The 19,472-nt window shown below is 49.8% G+C and overlaps 1 long non-coding RNA gene across 1 annotated transcript; it reads right to left on the reverse strand.

Annotated features, from left to right (window-relative positions):
* Positions 1-7,764: 7,764 nt before the first annotated feature.
* On the reverse strand, positions 7,765-11,895 carry LOC135968679 (uncharacterized). The gene is made up of 3 exons (XR_010583619.2): positions 11,539-11,895; positions 8,703-8,854; positions 7,765-8,029 (listed from the first exon to the last, which is right to left on the reverse strand). It is a non-coding gene; the product is annotated as an uncharacterized lncRNA (long non-coding RNA).
* Between the last annotated feature and the right edge of the window lie 7,577 nt (positions 11,896-19,472).

Consider the following 19,472-nt stretch of genomic DNA (forward strand, 5'->3'; position numbering starts at 1 on the left):
TCTAAGCAACATTCTATCTGTTTCTTACAGATTGACTGTAAGTTCCAGGACTAAAGTGCTTCCTAGAGCTTAAAATGAGAAACATGAAGTTCCTATACCGCCTATTAAATTTCTCCAGCTGCTTGTAAGAAAGTTATCTAGGCCAGGCATGGTGGCTCACACCTGTAATCCCAGCACTTTGGGAAGCTTAGACAGGCAGATCATTTGAGCTCAGGAGTTCGAGGCCAGCTTGGCCAACATGGTGAAACCCCATGCTACTAAAAACACAAAAATTAGCTGGGTGTGGTGGCACATTCCTGGAATCCCAGCTACTTGGGAGGCTGAGGCAGGAGAATGGCTTGAACCTGGGAGGCAGAGGTTGAAGCGAGCCAAGATGGCACCACTGCATTCCAGCCTGGGTGACAGAATGAGACTCAAAAAAAAAAAAAAAAGTTATCTAATGCATTTAGTATGGGTTATAAAGTTTTTTGTTTTACTGCTCTTGTTTTCCTTTTGCTTCATTTTTTTCTGGTTTCTTTTTAATTTACTTTATCTTGTTATGTTGAATGAATTTCTAAACTCTTTTTCTAAGTTGTGAAATGCAACAACTATTTGGAAAAGCATAGGGAATTGTAGAATGAACATCTTTGTACCCACCAACCAGCTTTACCAATTCTTTTTTTTTTTTTTTTTCCTGAGACAGGGTCTTGGTCTGTTGCCCAGGCTGGAGTACAGAGGTACAATCATAGCTCACTGCAGCCTCAAACTCCTGGGCTCAAGCGGTCCTCCTGCCTCAGCCTCTGGAGTAAACCACACTTGGCTAAGTTTTACAATTTTCTGAAGAGGCAGATCTCACCATGTTGCCCAGGCTGGCCCCGAACTCCAGCTCAAGCAATCCTCCCACCTCTGCCTCCCAAAGTGTTGGGACTACAGGTGTGAGCCACTGCATCCAGCCCAGCTTTAGCAATTCTTAACATGTTGCCACATTTGCTTCAATTTCTTCTTTTTTTATTGTAGTAAAATATGCTAACATAAAATTGACCATTTTCACCATTTCAATTTCTTTTTGAAACACAATATTGGAAATACAGCTGAAGGGCCCTATAACCTCTGTTCCATTCTCTTCCCTCCTTCCCTTGAGATAATCACTATTCTAAATTTGATTCTCCTATGAAACTGATTACATGTACATTGTAAAATAACCCATACAGTAAAGAAAGGTATAAAGCACAAAGATAAAATTCTCCTGCTACCCCCAGCGTGAAACTCACTCCCCATGAAGAAACCACTGTCAAAGCTTCCTGTAAATCTTTCCAGGTATTGTTGTTTTATACTTATGAATTATATTGACTTGTTTTCTTTCTTAACACAAATGGAATTATGTTATCCATACTACTCTCCAGCTTGCCTTCTGTTTCCTATTATCAGTGCTCCTTGGACATTTTTCCATGTGAATACTACTGAATCTATCTTATTCTTTTGAACAGCTGCATGGAATTCTACTTTATTTAATGTTTCCATGGATGGACATTTAGGTGGTTTCCAGTTACTTTGCTATTTTAAACAAGCGTACACTGAACATTCTCTCTCTCTCTCTTTTTTTTTTTTTTTTTTCCAGACAGAGTCTTGCTCTGTCGCCCAGGCTGGAGTGAAGTGGTGCGATCTTGGCTCACTGCAACCTCCACCTCCCGAGTCCAAGCAATTCTCCTGCCTTAGCCTCCCAAGTACCTGGGATTACAGGCATACGCCACCATGCCCAGCTAATTTTTGTATTTTTAGTAGTGATGGGATTTCACCATGTTGGCCATGCTAGTCTCCAACTCCTGACCTCAGGTGATCCACCCGCCTCGGCCTTCTAAAGTGCTGGGATTACAGGCATGAGCCACCGCCCCCGACCTGAACATTCTTGACAGAGTTTTTGCTTATTTGGGGGAATATTGTACATCTGTAGAATAAATACCTAGAAGAGGAGTTTCTGGATAAAAAGGTATGGAACATTTGGCACCTCAAAAGCTATTGCCAAATCTAAAAATGATCAACTTAAACACCTACTGACAATGTCTGAGAGTTCCTGCCTCCCCACATCCTCAAGAACACATATTTTCACACCACCACTGGCCTTTTTTTAATCTTCTGTGAACTGTTTGCTCCTATGCCTTTCCTCTAGCCTTTCCTGTGTTTATTTTTCACATGTAACTCTTTGATCCATCTGGAATTAATTTAAGATGCAGCATGAGATAGATGTTCTTTTCAATGAACATTTATTCATGTTTCCCACTCTGTAAATGATTGAATTAAGTGCCAAGACAAAGGGAAACGCAGATCTCTCTCCATTCTTAACAGGCCAGAGTCTACCTCATTTTGCCTCCCCACTTAGAACTAGCCCACCCGAGGCTCAAGGTTAAGAAACGGAACATTGGCTGGGCGCGGTGGCTCACGTCTGTAATCCCAGCATTTTGAGAGGCCAAGGCGGGTGGATCACTTGAGGTCAGGATTCAAGACCAGCCTGGCCAACATGGTGAAACCCCATGTCTACTAAAAATACAAAAATTAGCTAGGCGTGGTGGCAGGTGCCTGTAATCCCAGCTACTTGGGAGGCTGAGGCAGGAGAATTGCTGGAACCCTGGAGGAAGAGGTTGCAGTGAGCCAACATCGCGCCCCTGCACTCCAGCCTGGGCAACAAAGTGAGACTCCATCTCAAAAAAAAAAAAGAAATAAAGAAATAAAACATTGTCTCTGCCCACCCATCTTCATAATGGATGGGCTGGACATAGCTACTCTGCAACATCCAGTCAGTTAGTTGTTCAACAAATACGCAGCAGCAGATACCATCACTGGGATTCGGGTTTTTTCCCCCTAGGAGAAGTGTATTGCATATGTGGGGAGTGAGACGCTTAGATGTTTGGTAGCCAGAGAAGTGACTGTGACAGATTGCTAACAGTCCACGAAAATCTATTCTCCTTTCTTCTTTCTCTCTTTTTTTTTTTTTTTTTTTTTTTTTTTTTGAGGCAGGGACTTGCTCTGTTGCCCAGGCTGGAGTGCAGTGGCACTACAGCTCACTACAATCTCAACCACCTGGGCTCAAGTGATACTTCCACCTCAGCCCCCTGAGTCGCTGGGGCCACAGGTGCACCAGTGCATCTGGCTAATTTTTGAAGATATGTTGCTCAGGCTGGTCTCGAACTCCTGGTCTCAAACAATTCTTCCACTTCGGCCTCCCAAAGTGCTGGAATTATAGGCATGAGCCACTGTGCCCAGCCTCTTCTTCCCTTGTAATGCAGTTGAAGCTGTCTAAGTAGGGACAGCATTTTCCAGCCCTATGCATTTAGGTGACACCATATAACTACACTCTCACAGGTGGAATGTGAGTAAAATTGGCATGTGCCCCTTTGGGCTGTAGTGGTTTATAAATATGGCCACAAATTCTTCCACTGTCTTCCCATCAAGAGGTGGGGGGTCTAGGACACCTCTACTTGAACCTGGGCAGTCTTCTATCAAAGAGTACCATGGGAAGAAAAGTGACTTCTGAGGCTTAGGACACAGAAGGTTATGTAGCTTCACCTTGTTCTCTGGGAACACTCACTCTTGAGCCCTGAGCCACCATAAAAGAAACCCAACTCCTTTGAGGCCACCACGTTGGAGAGGCCACATGTTGGTGCTCTGGTACAGTCTTCCAGCCACGTGCCAGGTAAGCAAAGATGCCTCCAGACGGTTCAGACCTCAACCATTTGGGTCTTCCCAACTGAGGCCCAGACATTGCAGGGCAGAGACAAGCCACCCTCACTGTGTTCTGTCCAAATTCCCCAGAATTCCTTGCAGACTCACAGAATCTGTGAAGATAATGAAATGGTTGATGTTTTACAGCACTAAATTTGGGGTGGTTTGTTCTTCTATAATAGACCACCGGAAGGAAGCCAAGACCCAGAAAACCAATTCCCTTTCCTGCTGGCTTCAACCCAGATGTGGCACTGATCCGGCCTCAAGTCCTAGGGATGACAAGCATGGAAGGACCTATGCTGCTAAATAACCACATTGAGTGCTGCTGCTTGCTGATGTGAAGCACTTTGGAAGGTTACATATAAACATCTTTTTTTTTGAGACAGAATCTCACTCTGTCACCCAGGCCGGAGTGCAGTAGCATAATCCCAGCTCACTGCAACCTCCACCTCCTGGATTCAAGTGATTCTCATATCTCAACCTCCCAGTAACTGGGAGTACAGCCTTCTGCCACCACACCTGGCTAATTTTTGTATTTTAATATGTTGGCCAGGCTGGTCTCCAACTCCTGACCTCAGGTGATCCAGCTGCCCTGGCCTCCCAAAGTGTTGGGATTATAGGTATGAGCCACTGCACTCGGCACATATAAACATCTTTATTCCTTAGGCCAAACAAACAAAACAAAGATATAGCAGGGACCAAGGCAGACGTAGTCTCTGCCCTCCGTGAGCTTATGCCTGGCTGAGGAGGAAGGTGGAGGGGAGGGATTGCTACAACAGATGAAACAGTTTGGTTGTTTAACAACAGTTGTAATCAGTTCTAAGCAGAAATATATAAGGAGCTGTAAAAATCATTCACAGAGGCTCTGACCCAAGCTGGGAGAACATGGAAGGTAACCCTGAGGAAGTAACACTTGCTTGGAGACCAGAAGGGTGAGTAAAAACTAAGTAGGATCGGAGGAAAGGAGAGAACAAGAATGTTCTGGCATCAGAAAGGGACATAGCATGTACAAAGGCTCTGAGTCAGAAAGGAGACACTGCATTTGAGAAACTGAAACAAAACAAAACTCAGTGTGGACCTTGTGGGCTGGGCTGAGGACTTCAAATACAATCTCTAAGAAATGAGGATTGTCTGATCAGATAAGCCTTGGGAGGCTGTGAGGGAAGAGGCTGGGGTCGGGAGGCTACTGGACACTTTCTCTGGGTTGGGGCTGTGGAGATAGAAGTGCTAAAGTTCAAGAGATATTTGGGAGGTGGTTGATAAAATTTAGAGGGAAAGAGAAACTTGTTAAGAGAAGAGTCAAGGATGAAACACTAGTGAGCTGATATCTAGTCTATGAGTAAATTATGATGTCATGGCCAGAGGAAACCGAGACGTGGCCAAATTCAAAGGGAGCTCAGAACATAGAAAGGGGATTAGGTTTGCTAGTAGGTGCCTTTGAGCATGCCATCTTCCACGTCTTTGTCTAGAATGTGAAAATTATCATGACTCCGTCTATGCTACAGGACTCTTTTAAGTATAAGGATGATGCTTGCATTCATTCACCTAAAAAAAACTTGTGGAGAGTAGTGCCTACAATCTACAATAAATAAGATTGGCTAGGTGCAGTGGCTTATGCCTGTAATCCCAGCACTTTGGGAGGCCAAGGTGGATGGATCACTTGAGGTCAGGAGTTCAAGACCAGCCTGGTCAACATGGCAAAACTCTGTCTCTACTGAAAATATAAAAATTAGCCAGGTGTGGTGGTGCACACTTTTAGTCCCAGCTACTCAGGAGGCTGAGGGATGAGAATGGCATGAACCTGGGAGGCAGAGGTTGCAGTGAGCCAATATCATGCCACTGCACTCCAACGCCTCCAACCCAGGTGACAGTGCAAGACTCCATCTCAAAAAAAAAAAAAAAAAACTACAATAAATAAGATTAATACATAAAGTATATAGTGTATTCATGAGAAGTGCCAAGGAGAAAAAATTAAGTGGTGGTGGCTAGAAGGAAGAGTATATTCTTAGGTAGAATGTTCAAGGTATATACTCACTAGCAGGATGGACCTAGGTTCTGTGGAAACTGAAGTTTATACAATGAGGGGATGCGAGATGCTCCTTTATTAAAAGAAGATAAAAACATCTTACCTTTGCAAATTTTACAAAGATATGTGACCATCTGAATAGATTTCTAGGGCCTTGGAAAAGGCCCCTGTGAGTGCAGGGCCCCAAAGCACAAACCTGCATATTTCTCCAGGCGTCCACCCCTGCTCAGGAGTAATGGAGCTACAGAGCAGGGCAGGGGGTGGGCTGTGGGTATCACAATAAGAACCTGTTTTCAGGCCGGGCGCGGTGGTTCACGCCTGTAATCCCAGCACTTTGGGAGGCCGAGGTGGGCGGATCACGAGGTCAGGAGATGGAGACCATCCTGGCTAACACGGTGAAACCCCGTCTCTACTAAAAATACAAAAGAAATTATCTGGGTGTGGTGGCGGGCGCCTGTAGTCCCAGCTACTGGGGAGGCTGAGGCAGGAGAATGGCGTGAACCCGGGAGGCAGAGCTTGCAGTGAGCCGAGATCGCGCCACTGCACTCCAGCCTGGGTGACAGAGTGAGACTCTGTCTCAAAAAAATTAAAAAATTAAAAAAAGAACCTGTTTTCTGTGACTTAGAGCAAATCATCCAACCATTCTAACCCTCAATTTCCTGATCTGTAAACAGGGACCACAGTATCACATCTTTACAAGGTTTTAAGGAGTAAATAGCGGTGTGTATGTGCTCAGCTCATAGTAAAACGTGGTAGCTATGTTTAAAACTTTTAATTCCTACTAAATACAGATGGCAAACTACAGTCTCAGTCTCTGGGAGGGACCAGAAAGAACTCAAATAAAAAGGGAATTGCAAACTCTGAGAGCAGGCAGGCAGGCCCCAGGCTGCCTGTGAGTGCTGGGCTCAGTGGCGCCAGATGTATACACTGTTTGCGTGGCCTCTGACATGTGGAATGGGTCTGTGGCAATGACCCTCACATGCTCCACTCTGGAACAGAATCTTATGGAGACCAAACATCCAGGAAAGACCCAGCTGTCCCCGTAGGCGTGGGTGTTTGCATGGAAAGAGCAGAAAGAGCAGAGGCTGTGAGCTCAGGAGGACCTGGATCAGAATCTTGCCTCTGCCTCTGCCAGCCTTTGAGCACCTGTGAGCGCAGCCAGTGACTGCCCGGTCTGGGCGGCTGCCTCCTCACCTGCAGCCTGGCAAGACAGTCCTATCACTGCTGCACAGGGGGTTGTGAGGATACGATGAGGTGAAGTGGCAGGCACACACAGAGTGAGATAAATCCTCCTTCCTTTCTTCCTCTTCCCCATCAGGCATTCCAGGGTCTGCAGCAAAAAGGCCAAGCTGTGATGCCTGGAGCACTCGGTGACTCTGGAAGTTCTCCTCAGGCCCTGGGTGTGTGGCTGCCTTGGCAAATGTTCACTGGCAGATAACAAAGCCAGTTTGACCCGCAGTGGGTGCCCATGACGTTCAATGACCTAAAACAATTAAACCCATAATCAGAGAGTGCTTAGACTTGGCTGCTGTGGGTTTGCCTACCCACAAGTCACAATCATCTTGCTGGGCTTCTATGTCGGCCGTTAGCCCTCAAAGTCCTGTTGCTAAGAGATTATGAACCAAATGATGTTTCCAAAAAACAACCACTACAGAATGTCCCAGGGGAGAGCCATAATAACAGCCTAAATGGAATGGACTTGCTGTTATTGATAAAACCTTATAGAGTTGAAGAATGGGGTAACTGAGGTAGCCTCGCCATACACATCCTATGTAAATTACTGGTTTGCAAAGGTTTTGAATAGAATAAAATGGACTCAGTGATGCACAACTGTGATGGATGTAGTCTAATGTCTTCATAATTCCAAAGGTTCTTCAGTCAACCAAGATGTATTTGTTGGTGGTCTATTATTTCATGCATATTTACGACCATCTCAGCTACATTTAGTTGCAGGCAGTGACTAAGTCTAACATAGCTGTAACCACCCCCGTTTGGCAGAGTGCCTGTTTGCAATAATTAAGTGATTTAACATAGCCATTCACACCCACCTCCATTATTGCTCTGTTGCTGAGGCAACAGGAACCAGTCAACTAACAGAAGCCAGGTTAGAGTAGGACAGAAGGAAGTCAGCAAACCGGGCACTTGCCAAAAACTGGCTGTTATCTGGCAGCTGGAGTCGTTTTGCCCATGGGATTTTCCTGGGAAGATGCAGTCGTTTTGTTCTGTGTCTTCACCAAAGGCTGCTGGGTCACCCCCAGATGATCTCTATCAGGCAGATGGATTAGTGCAAAGTAGCTGTTCCATAATCTGTTATGAAAGGAAATCCTGATCTCTGCTGGCCTCTCTCCAGACCTGGGAGCCTAGTAGTGTGATACCAGCCCCCGACACTCCCTTCCGGCCCCCATCCCTGATCTCCTCCCCTCTCAACCCCCGCCATCCACTGCTGATTTCCATCTTCTCAGGCCCCCTGGCTGCAGCCGACTTAGGGTCTACATTTGATCTCCCTGGGGCAGGTCATGGAGAGAAAGTTTTTGTATTCTTCTCTTCTGTTTTGTAGATGAGGGAACCAAGGGGGAGACAAAGCTAAGTGTCAAAGTCACACAGATAGTAAGTCAGGAGACAGGCTCATGTCTTCTAGCCCCACATCTCAGGATCTTCACTGCTCACGAGACCCAAGCCCCCTGTGATAGGTGTGCAGGAAACTGCTGGATGTTGCAATGCCTCCTAGAAAGGGTCAGTGTTTCCATGGGCTGGCCCTGGTGACCCTCAATCACTGCGTGGCACCCAGGGGAGGGGGCAGAGCCACAGGAACTCTACACTTTTTCCTTCCTCCAAGAGGTAGACGATCACGCAGAGCATTTAAGATCCCAGTCTTGGAAATGTATTCTGCCACAACCAGAGTGAACTTGGACAAGCTACTTACCCTTCTGCAAGGCAATTTCCTCTGCAGAAAATGAGGGTAATACTGGTACCTACCCACCTGATAAGGCTGCCCTGGGGAGCACCTGGGTTTAAACAGGTAGCAGCGGTCAGCAGGATGTGTGGGAAACAATGAACGCTAGCAGCTGCAGCCTGACTCTCACAAGATGCGCATTTTCACCACCACCATCATCATCCACTTCTGCTCAGGACCTGAGGTGCAAAGTGGGGCAGGAGCCTGTGTTATGAGGGGCCTCTGGTGACAAGGAGACAGATTTCCCAGGATTCCTGAGATCTTTAATCCTTGGGAAGCTGGGCTGGAAGAAGCAGCTTTGTGGGTTCCGTGCCCATCTAGAAACACGTGCTTCCAGTTGGCTCTCCTGGGCTGGAATTCCCCAGGGCCCGGCCCAGGCCAGCTCCTGCCACTGCCCCATGCACCCCTCACCCCGTACTGGACTCCCTTGGCAGGCCTGGGGGGTCTCGAAGGCTGGCTGCCTCCCTTCACCAGTTATCCATTCCAGCCTCAGGACCCTTCCCAATTCTGTCTGAAAGTTGGTGGAGGGGGTGAGTTCTTGCCGCTCTGAGAGTCTGAAAACCCCAGCCCAGAGAATGGCTTCTAAAAGAGGGCTGGGGGAGTGGGAGGCGGGATGAGGTGTGGGAGGGTGGAGATGAAGCTGAGGCGGAGGGGTCATTAATTCAGCAGCTCTGCCACTTGGCACCAGCCCCCAGGGCAGCGGCTCCAGTTGTCCTGTGGGGCCAGGAGGCTGTTTCTGCCGAGTCATCCTTTCTTGCCCAGAGGGATCCTGGCCCCAAGCCACATTCCTAGTGGGGTCTGAGTGCTGCAGGGTAGGAAGCTTCCTTTCTCACCAGCCCCCAGCGCTCCAGCCATGCAAACAGGCTGGTCTCTCAGCAGCCTCTGCCGGCCGCGAACATGCTTCTCCAAGTTTGTCTGCATTCCCCCAGCCCCCCAGCCCACCTGGATCCCAAGTTCTGGGAGCTAAAAACACTCCCCAGGGAGGTACAGGAGGCGAGGTGGGGCCTAATGGGAGGGGGCCAGAGGGAGATTAAGGAACGATTTTAAATGTCTGCCTTCCCACGAGGGGCCCTCCTGCTATAAGGGTCCAGTAGCCCCACTGAAAAGCGCTGAATCTCAGCCCAAAGGCAGAGGCAGCAACCCCAACCTCTCTGTGTTGTGTGAAATGTCAGCGTCCCCAGACAAGCAAGGTAGCCACACCTGCTGCAGAGCTCATGTATCAGGAACAGGTTCAGAACACCTACTATGTGCTAAGCACTGCTCTGGGCACTGGCCTTGCAGCAGTGGGCAGGGCAGATGCGGCCCAGACCCTGGCGTTTCTCCCAGCCTTTCCAGCCCCACCACCACTGCTTCCACTTGTGGTCTCCTCTCAGATTGCCCAGGTTCAAATCTTGGCTCCCCACTTCTAGCGATGTGATCTTGAGCAAGTTACTTTACCCCTCTGTGCCTCCATTGCCTCATCTGTAAAGTGGAGTGAAGTAATGCCTATCTCATGGGAATGATGAGAGAGGTAAATGAGTTACTATGTGTAAAATACTTAGAACAGTTTCTGGCACAGAGCTCAATCCATTCCTGTGTGTTCTGGACTCTGTGCCTGGGCTCAGCCCTCCCTCGTCCTGGAATGCCTTCCCCTCTTCCGGAACCCATAAATCCAGCCTCTTTGCTGAGTTTCCAGGTGGGAAGACCAATTAGGGGCAGGCCCACAGTCAGCCCACAGCCTTACTAGGGCCACCAACACTGGCTGAGTGTTTTCCTATTTGCCCAGGGTTTTAAACAGCCCTGTGAGGTAGATAGGGAAGGGAATTCGGGGAGGGAGACACGCGCCTGAGGGTGCAGAACCAGCGAGTGTTGAATCTGAGAGTGGAACTTGGATCTTCTGACTGGAAGTAGCACTGTCTCTGTCCCACCCAGTGGCGTTGGTCCTAAGGAACCTTCAGACATCCTGAGGCTATCACCAGGGCCTCTGAAGCTAACCCAAGGCTCGGCACCCAGAAAATGGGGCCTTCCTGGCCCTTCAGAGGCCCTGGAATCAGTTGAGCTTCTCTCAGAGCCAGCTGGGGCCCACGAAGGCCTCAAGACAGGGGGCGCTGGCTAGCAGAGCCCTGAGGAGGGCCCTGCAGGAAGAGCTCAGCGGAAACTCTGAGCAATGCTGGCAGCCACAGGCCTCCGGGCTTCCTGCACCCTCCACACAGGCTGCCCTGTCAACGTCAATGTGTTTGTGAAACCCTGCTGGGTAGGCAGTAGGAATTCAAGGGGCCCCAAGGGTTCATAGGCTGTGGTCACCCTGTTCCTTTGCAGCCCGGGAGAAGGTGGCTTTCTAAAGACTGCTGTCCACAGTGTAATGGGATCCAGCTGCTGCCGAAGACAGCTACCTGAAGGAGGCCCTACGGTCTCCTTAGGCCTTGGGCCTCCAGATCCCATGGCTTCTCCCTGCGGGTTCATATCTTCCGGAGTCCCCATAGATTCAGGGAACCCCCAGACAGAGCAATAGAGTGAAACTTGTGGTTGAAGGACTTTGGAGTGAAAGATAATGTGGGTTATAAGCCCAATTCACAGCTTTGCTAGCTGTGTGACTTTGGGAAAGTTAGTTAACCTCTCTGTAGAGAGCCTCAGTTTTCTCATCTGTAAAATGGTGACAGAAAGTACCTACCTTGTCATGAAGATTAAATAAAACAATGTAAATGGGAGATTTGGCACAGTACCTGGCATACCACAAGCTTTTGATAAACAGGAACTGATGATTTTGTGACCACTGAGTGACAGCAGTTATTGGAGGTACAAATACTATTGCATTTCTTTGATTTGTATAATTTTAATTAAAACCATCCAGACCTAATTTACTATACTTGAAAGAAAAACATACCTTCCTCTGGAATCTTCCTCTCTTTTCAAATTGCCCAAGAACCTCCAGGTCTCACGTACTCAAAAAGTGGAAGGGGAGGTGGAGGCTCCAACTTCTGCACCTCGGCCAGAAGAACAAGGACGCTGACCCATTCCCACTGAGGTGGCACCTGTTGATAACTACTCCCACGTGGTCAGAAGGCGGAGTGTCCCGTGCCAACCAGAGCACCACACAGGCCACGTGCATCTTCTGGGGGCTGACTCCAAGGATGGCTGAGGATGGCTGACAGTTTGCTGGGGCTTCTGGGTCCACCCCTTGCGGTCAGAGTCTGGGTCCCTTTTCCTTCCCCAGGATCCACACTGGGGTTGGGGCTCCTTCTTTACAGACCCCAAAACACAAATGGCCTCCTTTCGCCTGTGTCTGAAAGTCCCCAGAAAGCTGCTCCCCTCTGCCACCCCCAGACCCACCCTCCACAGTAAACCCCAGTGCTGAGTCACCTAACTGAGGACTACCAAGGTAACTCTTGCACAGAACAGAGGGGAAAAAAATTGTCTATATGGGGCGTCCTGCCGTATTTTTTTCTTCTCAGTAACTAGGCAGCGGGGAGAAGCCAAAGTGAAGCCAGCATCCAGTGGTGGAGTCTTTGCCTTTTCTCTTTACGCTCCAGGTGCACCAGAGGTGAGCACGGGATGGGAGGGTTTCATTTCTGTAGCCCCAGGCGTCAGGCTTCAGAGCCTTAGCTCTCAGCCAGGACGTCTCTACAGCTCAATGAATGCTTGCTGACTGACTGAAAGCACAGTGATCTCTCTGAGGGGGTGGGATCAGGCGGAGATGCTGGGATGGGCAGAGAAGGGGAAGTAGACCAGGGAAATGGCCAGGGGTAAGGGAGATAGGTCTGCAGAAGGGCCGGGAGCAGCCTTGTAGGAGCAGAGGAAAGAGGGTGCAGTTCTAGGGTGGCCTGAGAGTAAGGGGCAGTGAGGGAAGCGGCCACTAGGGTTGCTGCAGGACACCAGAGGCATCTCTGGGAAACCTGTGGAACCTGCTGGATGCCTCCAGGTGCGCAGTGGGGGCCGGGGAGCAGAGGCCTTATGGATGTAGCAGCACCGGAAGGGCAGGTGCATGGGGGGTGGTCCCCGGGGGAGTTCAAAGGCAAAAATCAATATGGCAACTCCCTCTGTGAAGAGACCACTGGGTATGGTCCAAACTGATTCAACAGCAAGCACATTGCCCTTGACAATGTCCAGAGCCCAGGTTCCCACCACCTAGAGGCCGCACCAGCACTCTCTGGGCCCATCTTGGTGCCCTATGCCCAGACGCAGGCCCCTGGAGGCATAAGCAGCCTGGAGCTGACCTGGGCTTCCTCAGGAGCAACGGGCACATGGAGTGTCTGAGAGGCACAGGAGCAACAGCCAGTGCCCCCTGCAGAGGACTACTGGGGTCACGGACTTCAGACCTGACGACCTGGGCTCAAATCCCAGCTCTGCACCTACCAGCCGTGTGACCAGGTGCCCTCTCTGAGCCTCAGTCACACACTCCCTTAACAGTTGGGCCTCATGGAGCTGTTTATGAGGATTAAATGGGAAAACATAAAGCACTTAGCACAGAGCCAAGGACATGCTGAATAGTATAATAGCGGCCTCCTTTGGCATTGTGCTGGTGCAGGTGTGCCGAGGAACTGGGCAGGGGTGACAGACACCTCTTCTAACCTAGTTCCTTTCCAAGAACCTAATTGGTGTCTCTCCCTCCCCCAGGCAATTGGAAGGAGGAGGCTGGGCTCCAGCCCGGGAATATGGGAGGTTTCTCACCGTGGTAGGGAAATTGCTGGGTTGGGGGTGTGGGCAGCCACAGTGACCGTCTCTCTGCAGGACGGATGCGGCTTTGCTGACAGAGAGTCTGCGGCCTGGACATGCCAGCGGTGCAGGTCTGAGGTCAGCACTGGGGAGCCGGGCTGGGCCCCACCAGGGCGAGACATCTGCTTTCAATCAGCTGCCCTTCTGCCCGAGAAGGGGATGGGGGCTGAGACCTCCCCCCAGCTCAACTTCTCACCACACAGAATGGACACTGAGGGCAAAGGAGGCAGGAGAAGCTCTAGGGACCCAGGTCAAAGAGATAGAGGTTATTTTTGTTAAGCCACTTAAACTAAATCCTTCAATAGCTCTCTTTTGCAAGGCCATGCCCTGTCCGGCCATTCAGCCCCCCAGCCTCCCCCCGCACCGCCCTGGCTCATGCTTCCTTGTCGCAAGCCTCTGGCTTGTCCCCCACTTGAGGGCTTTGCACTCACGCCCTGGGGGCCCCTGCCCTGCCCTGCCCTGTGCAGGCTGACCCGTCATCCTTCAGCTGAAATCCCGCTTACTCAGGAAAACCTGTGGACCCATGCTCCATCCCTGTTAACAATCTTGTTGAACACAGTTTGCTTTGTACCTATGTGTTCATCTGCATGACTACTGAATGTCTGCCCCCCACCCTACTCTAGACTGTAAGCCCCATGCAGGCAGGAGCTAAGGCTGTCTTCCTTAGGACAATATCCCTAAAATTCAGAGCAGGGCCTGCCACAGAGTATGCCCTCAATAAATACTTGCTGAATGAATGAATGACTCAAGCCTCTAAATATTTATAGTAGTTTCCTTCTGTAGTCTTCAAAGGTTTGAGCTCCGCTAGATCCCTGCAGGATAATCAGTGTTTACACCCATTTGACAGGCCCAGGTGAGTTAATGACCTTGGCTCCCAATCCAAGCTGACTCACAGTATCAGGCTACCTTTGTCTAGGAGGAGGAAGAGGGGGGATAAACTGGGAGAAGAGAGGCACGTGCCACAGAGTTGGAGACCAGAGAGGGGGCTGGGTGAGAGCCCAGCAAAGGGTGGGGGTGCCACGGGGCCACACACCAGCAGCCAGGCCCATCACACCGCATATCAGCCAGTGCAGAATCACTCCCCATCCTGGAGAAAGTCCAGGAAGATGTCCAGTGGGGATGTGCCCCAGCCACTACCCCCCCATCCCTGCCAGTTCTCACACCCTACTCCTGAAATGGCCGTGCACTAAGTGGGCTTGCAGTCAACCACCCCAGGGTCAAACCAATGTGCTGCCTCTGACAGCTAAGCAATCTCAGACAGTCTAGTCAACTCTCTGAGCTTCAGTCTCCTCAAATGTGAAAGTACCATAACAGAGCTGGCCTTAATGGGCGGAGGTGAAGCACCCATGAGCCCATAAAAGTTAAGCACGCAGCACTAAGAATTGGGTCTCTATGTTTCCACGGCCCCCACTGGCTCATGGGGACTATCCATCGGGTATTGAGTGGTCTTGCTCTTGGTGGTAGACAGGGCTTATTCCCCTATACCTGGGAGTGCCTTGAGGACAAAGACCCTTGCATCCCGCAGGCTCCCAGGCCAGCCCAGACCCAGGTTGGGCTCTCAGCTAGGTGCATGAACACATGAGTGTTTGTTTGGATCCAGAGTAAAAGCTCTGCAAATTTCCTGCTGATGACAAGAGCAGGAGAGCTGGGGAAAGGAGAGCTCCTCTTCTGCCACACCCAGGCACTGAAGGATGGGTGTGCAGAGGGCAGAGCTGTGAGGAGCAATAAATGCCAGAGAAGAAGAGGACAGAGCACGACTGGAGTGGGGGCAAAACCCAGAAAAAAGGCTGTGTTGGAGTTCAGGAGGCCCTGCAGAGAGCAGATTTGGCCTGGGACTGAGAAGTGTAGCCTCAGAGCCTGGGAAGAAAGGACAGGAGGCCTGGGAAGGCATGGCAGAATTAGCCTGGACCTTGATCTGTGGGTTGGAAACAGGCTGGGTGTTCTTTAATAGCACCTGCTTACCACAGTGCCTGGCACACAGCACATGCTCAATAAACACTCGTTAAATGAATGAATGAAGAATGAGATTTTTCCATAACTTCTGTACTGGTCTCTCCAGCTCTGTCCATCCAGCTGTTTGTACAGCCTTCCTCAGAATGCCCACCACAGGAAGCAAACTCTAACCCACCCACTCCCACTTGGAAGCTGTGGACACATCCCCCACCATCACAGGCAGTGGCCACACAGGGCCTGAGCGCCCAATGAGACACCCAGACCTTTCCTGGTGGGCCTGAGCCATGTGTTTTGTTTCGTTATGTATTAAATTTGAATTAATTGCTAACGTTTAAAAATAAATGTGCCCATGTAAAAACCCAGACTGCCAGCTTCTCTGTAAGAGCTAGTTAGGTGACATATTACTCTGGGCCTGTCCCCCCAACCTGGGACAATGACTGAACAGAGGGGACAAGGCCTGCCTTCCCCAGGGTAACCTCTTTCTGCACTGGCATCTTCATGCCTCTCCTCCTAGTCTGGTCCCTGCAGACAGCTGAGTTTAGGACCCCTGCCCACAGGCTAAAATCCAAACTCCTCAGTCAGGCCCCCAAAGCTTCAGTGGTGACCCTCAGGATAAGCTTCTCATCTCTCCCCACTGTCCTTGTCCCCAAGGTTCTGGCTACCCCATGCTACATCTGGTTCTCCAATCACCAGTGTTCTTTTATGCCTCTGAGTGTTTGCACCAGCAGCGCTATGGCTTGTGGTGCCTGTCCCCACTGTGGGGACTGCACTGGTGCCTACCTGGTCTTTGGTGCAAGCTCAAGCCCTCCTTAGCAGTGGAGCCTCCTGCAGCTCCTCTCTGGGCCACCACAGCCCCCAACCCCACAGCCACCCAGGCATAGGACTCCCCACACTCTGCATTGCACCACGGGGCCGTGGGCTCGGGGGCATGGAATCACGTCTTATTCTTACTTTATCTCTGGTACCCAGCACAGGGCCAGCCTCTGGATGTAGAGCACGGCCTCCTGGGCCCAGCTCAATACATTCCTTGAAAGAATGAATTAAATAGATGCCCTTGGTTTTGTGGATGGCAGAGGCATAAAATATCCGTAAATAACCCCAGAGAAATTGAGAAGCCTTTGTTTTATGGCTTTTTCAAGGGCTACGTTTTGTCACATCTACCCTCAGCACGCACAAACAAACACACACACACATGCTCCTGGCAGTCCTAAGACAAACCCTGCTTCAATCCAGCCAGCTCTAGAAAAATGAGAAAACGAGACAAATGTTATTTTGAAAGACTACTTCTCACTTCACACACACACACACACACACACACACACACACACACACACACACACACACACCATGTCAACTACCATCAAGCACCTCCTCCTCTCTCACTCCCAGCAGGAGGCCCACGCCACTTCCATGTTCCAAGCCTTTTCCAACCCCTGTCCTACCGACACAACTGTGTCCTGAGTTCTCGGCATAAGCCTACTCCTTGAACCCAGCCTGCAAAACTATGAAGTTGGACAACCCAGGCCTGAGTCAGTGATCAAACTTCAGAGCTGAAAGGGACTTCAAGACCCAAGTATTTTATGAAGGGGAAAGAAGGTCAGCCAAGTCATATCTAGAGGGGCCTGATGGTCAGGCCTGGCTGGAAGGACTTAGCTCCCAGAGGAGGCGAGAGAAGGGCCTCCAGGAGAGTGAGAGCATAGGCACTGAGCCGCTCCTGAATGTAGCACTGGTACACCTGCTGGAACTTCATCTCTGCAGCAACCTGAGCAGAGCAGTTCCCACTTACAGATGGGGAACCAGTCCATGAAGCCAGCTCCCGTGTGTGGCCAAGTCTGCCCTTCATCCGCTTGGCTCAGAAGCCACATTCTTCACTACCATGTCCCAAATATCAGGACTGGTGTTCCCTCAGTCTGGCTGGGATGGTTTTGCCAGGGCCCAGGATAGAGGAAACGGGAATAATACACCTATTGCATCGCACTGTACATGGGAGGGCCATTCAATTGCATTGTCAAGATAGATTTGTATTTAGTGAGACAATTTTCCTGCAGACCAAAGCAGAACATTTGGAAGAAGGAGCAGCTCTTTCTTGCTCCCTTCTCAGAGACTCCATTTGGGCTCAGGCGGGGCAAATGGAGCCAATGAAACAAGGTTTCATGGAAGTCAGAGCAGGCACTGTCTATGTCATCTCACCAGCCCTGCTTTAAAGAAAAAGTAACATAGAAATTAAAGTGAAAAGACCTTTACATGGAGAAGTAATTTGCATGCGTAATATAGGAAGGTGCTCCTTAGGTATGTTACAGGATTACTTTAAATCATTTGATTTATGCTCCAAAGTAACTGTAATGTTGGTAGTATAACAAATTCTGATGAATAGCTTTAATTGCATGTTTAAAAGTCTCATCATGTGTTCACATGCTTAAATCCGGGTATCAGAATTTAAGCAATTCTTGAAATGTATCGTCTCCTTAAGATACTAATTACAAAAACAAAGAAAAAAAAAGAAAGAAAAAAAAAAAAAAAAAGCTCAGGCAGCTCTGGGGAGTCATTTGCCACTGAGGCATATTTCCAGGGGACAGACCCAGGTCTGCCAGCCTCAGCCCTTACCCTTTCTGTGCCCACTCCCAGGCTCGGGTTGCCCCAATGGGGCAGGAGAGCTGTGCCCTGAGGCAGAGAACAGGGCAAACCAGAAAGGCTGGAGGATATTCATGGGAAGAGACAAGGGGATTTTTCAGAGCCCAGGGTCTCCTTCCCCACCCACTAGGGTCAGCGGGAGTACCAGTCCTCCGACAGGACGCGTGGCCACAGCACTGGGAACCTGGGCTCCCGGGTGTCAACTTCGAGTTCTTGTTGACTTCCTCAGACTCTGCCTCCTGCCAACCCCATTCATCACCTTCACTTGCCAATCCCTTAGGAATGTGGCAGTCTCTTAAAAGGCAGCCCTGGGTTAAAACAACAAATAAACCTGGAAGCCTCTAAGTCAGCTGCAGAGGCTCAGACAGGTCAGGAATCAGGGGCAGGCTTCCGGCCTCTCTCCCTCTCCTCCCACCCCAACACCTGCAAGCTCAGCACTACCACCCTCACCACACACACATTCCTGAACAAAGTGAAGCTGCTTTTAGATTGGGGGTGAGTGTCCAGAAGCCCAAAAGCTACCTCCCTTCCCCAGGACACCCCCTCCCCACCACCCATCTATGCCTCTAATTCCTACTTAGGACACACAGGCCCATATTTGGAGAGTGGTGTCCAGCCCTCCACTCTCCAATGTGGGGCTCTGCAGACCCCCTCCCAACCTGCCTGGAGGCCTACACCTACCCTCAAGGGAATAGAACATGGGTCTGGCAACATTTCTTCAAGGAAGTAGGGAGGCTGAAGGATGGGCAGCGGGGGTGCGGGCCAGCTGAGCGGCTCTAAGGGTGAGCCCCATTCTGTCCGCCCCACACTGTACTCCTCCATCTCCTCCTTAACCCCCAGTGAAGTCCCACTGGGCCTGGCCTAGGGCAGGTTCAGTGCTGCCTCAGGGACCATCTGCTAAAGGGAAAAGGGACCCACACCTATAAGTGCCTATAAACAAAGGGGAAAATATGCAAACACCCGGCCCATTCACCAGAACAGAAGAATCCACAGCTGGACAGTGGGGTGCACACAGGTGCTGACCACACTGCTGGCTCAAGTGAGCTGGGCTGGCCCAAGGAAGTGCCAGCTAAAGGGCTAAATCAGAGGCTGTGGCTCCCACTCCAGGGCCCCAGGCCTCTAGGGTTCCTTGAACCACTTAAAATATTTCAGAAAACCAATGGATACTCTACATTTAGCCATGGTGAGATTTCTGGGATTAACAAAAATTCCAGTGCTTTGCTTTTGGCTGGAGTTACATCAACTCAATGCAGAAACATTGGCTATCTGAGCAGATAAATATTTGAGGTTAAGTATACATGGATCAGATGGAGAAAACAGAAAAAGAACTAGTAACTTGGCAACTGCTACTTAACAAAACCTTTTCAAACATAGAATTTGTAATGAAAGAGCTAAGAAAATGAATTTTAGACACATTTCCTTAATACACAAAGAGCTTCTACAAATCAATGAGAAAAAGATTAGCCATCTCAAAAAATCCCTCTGCACGTGGGTTTCACAAAAAAGAAAGAAAAAGAAGTT

Source organism: Macaca fascicularis, chromosome 1 (genome assembly GCF_037993035.2).
Source record: "Macaca fascicularis isolate 582-1 chromosome 1, T2T-MFA8v1.1".
Lineage (NCBI taxonomy): Eukaryota > Metazoa > Chordata > Mammalia > Primates > Cercopithecidae > Macaca > Macaca fascicularis.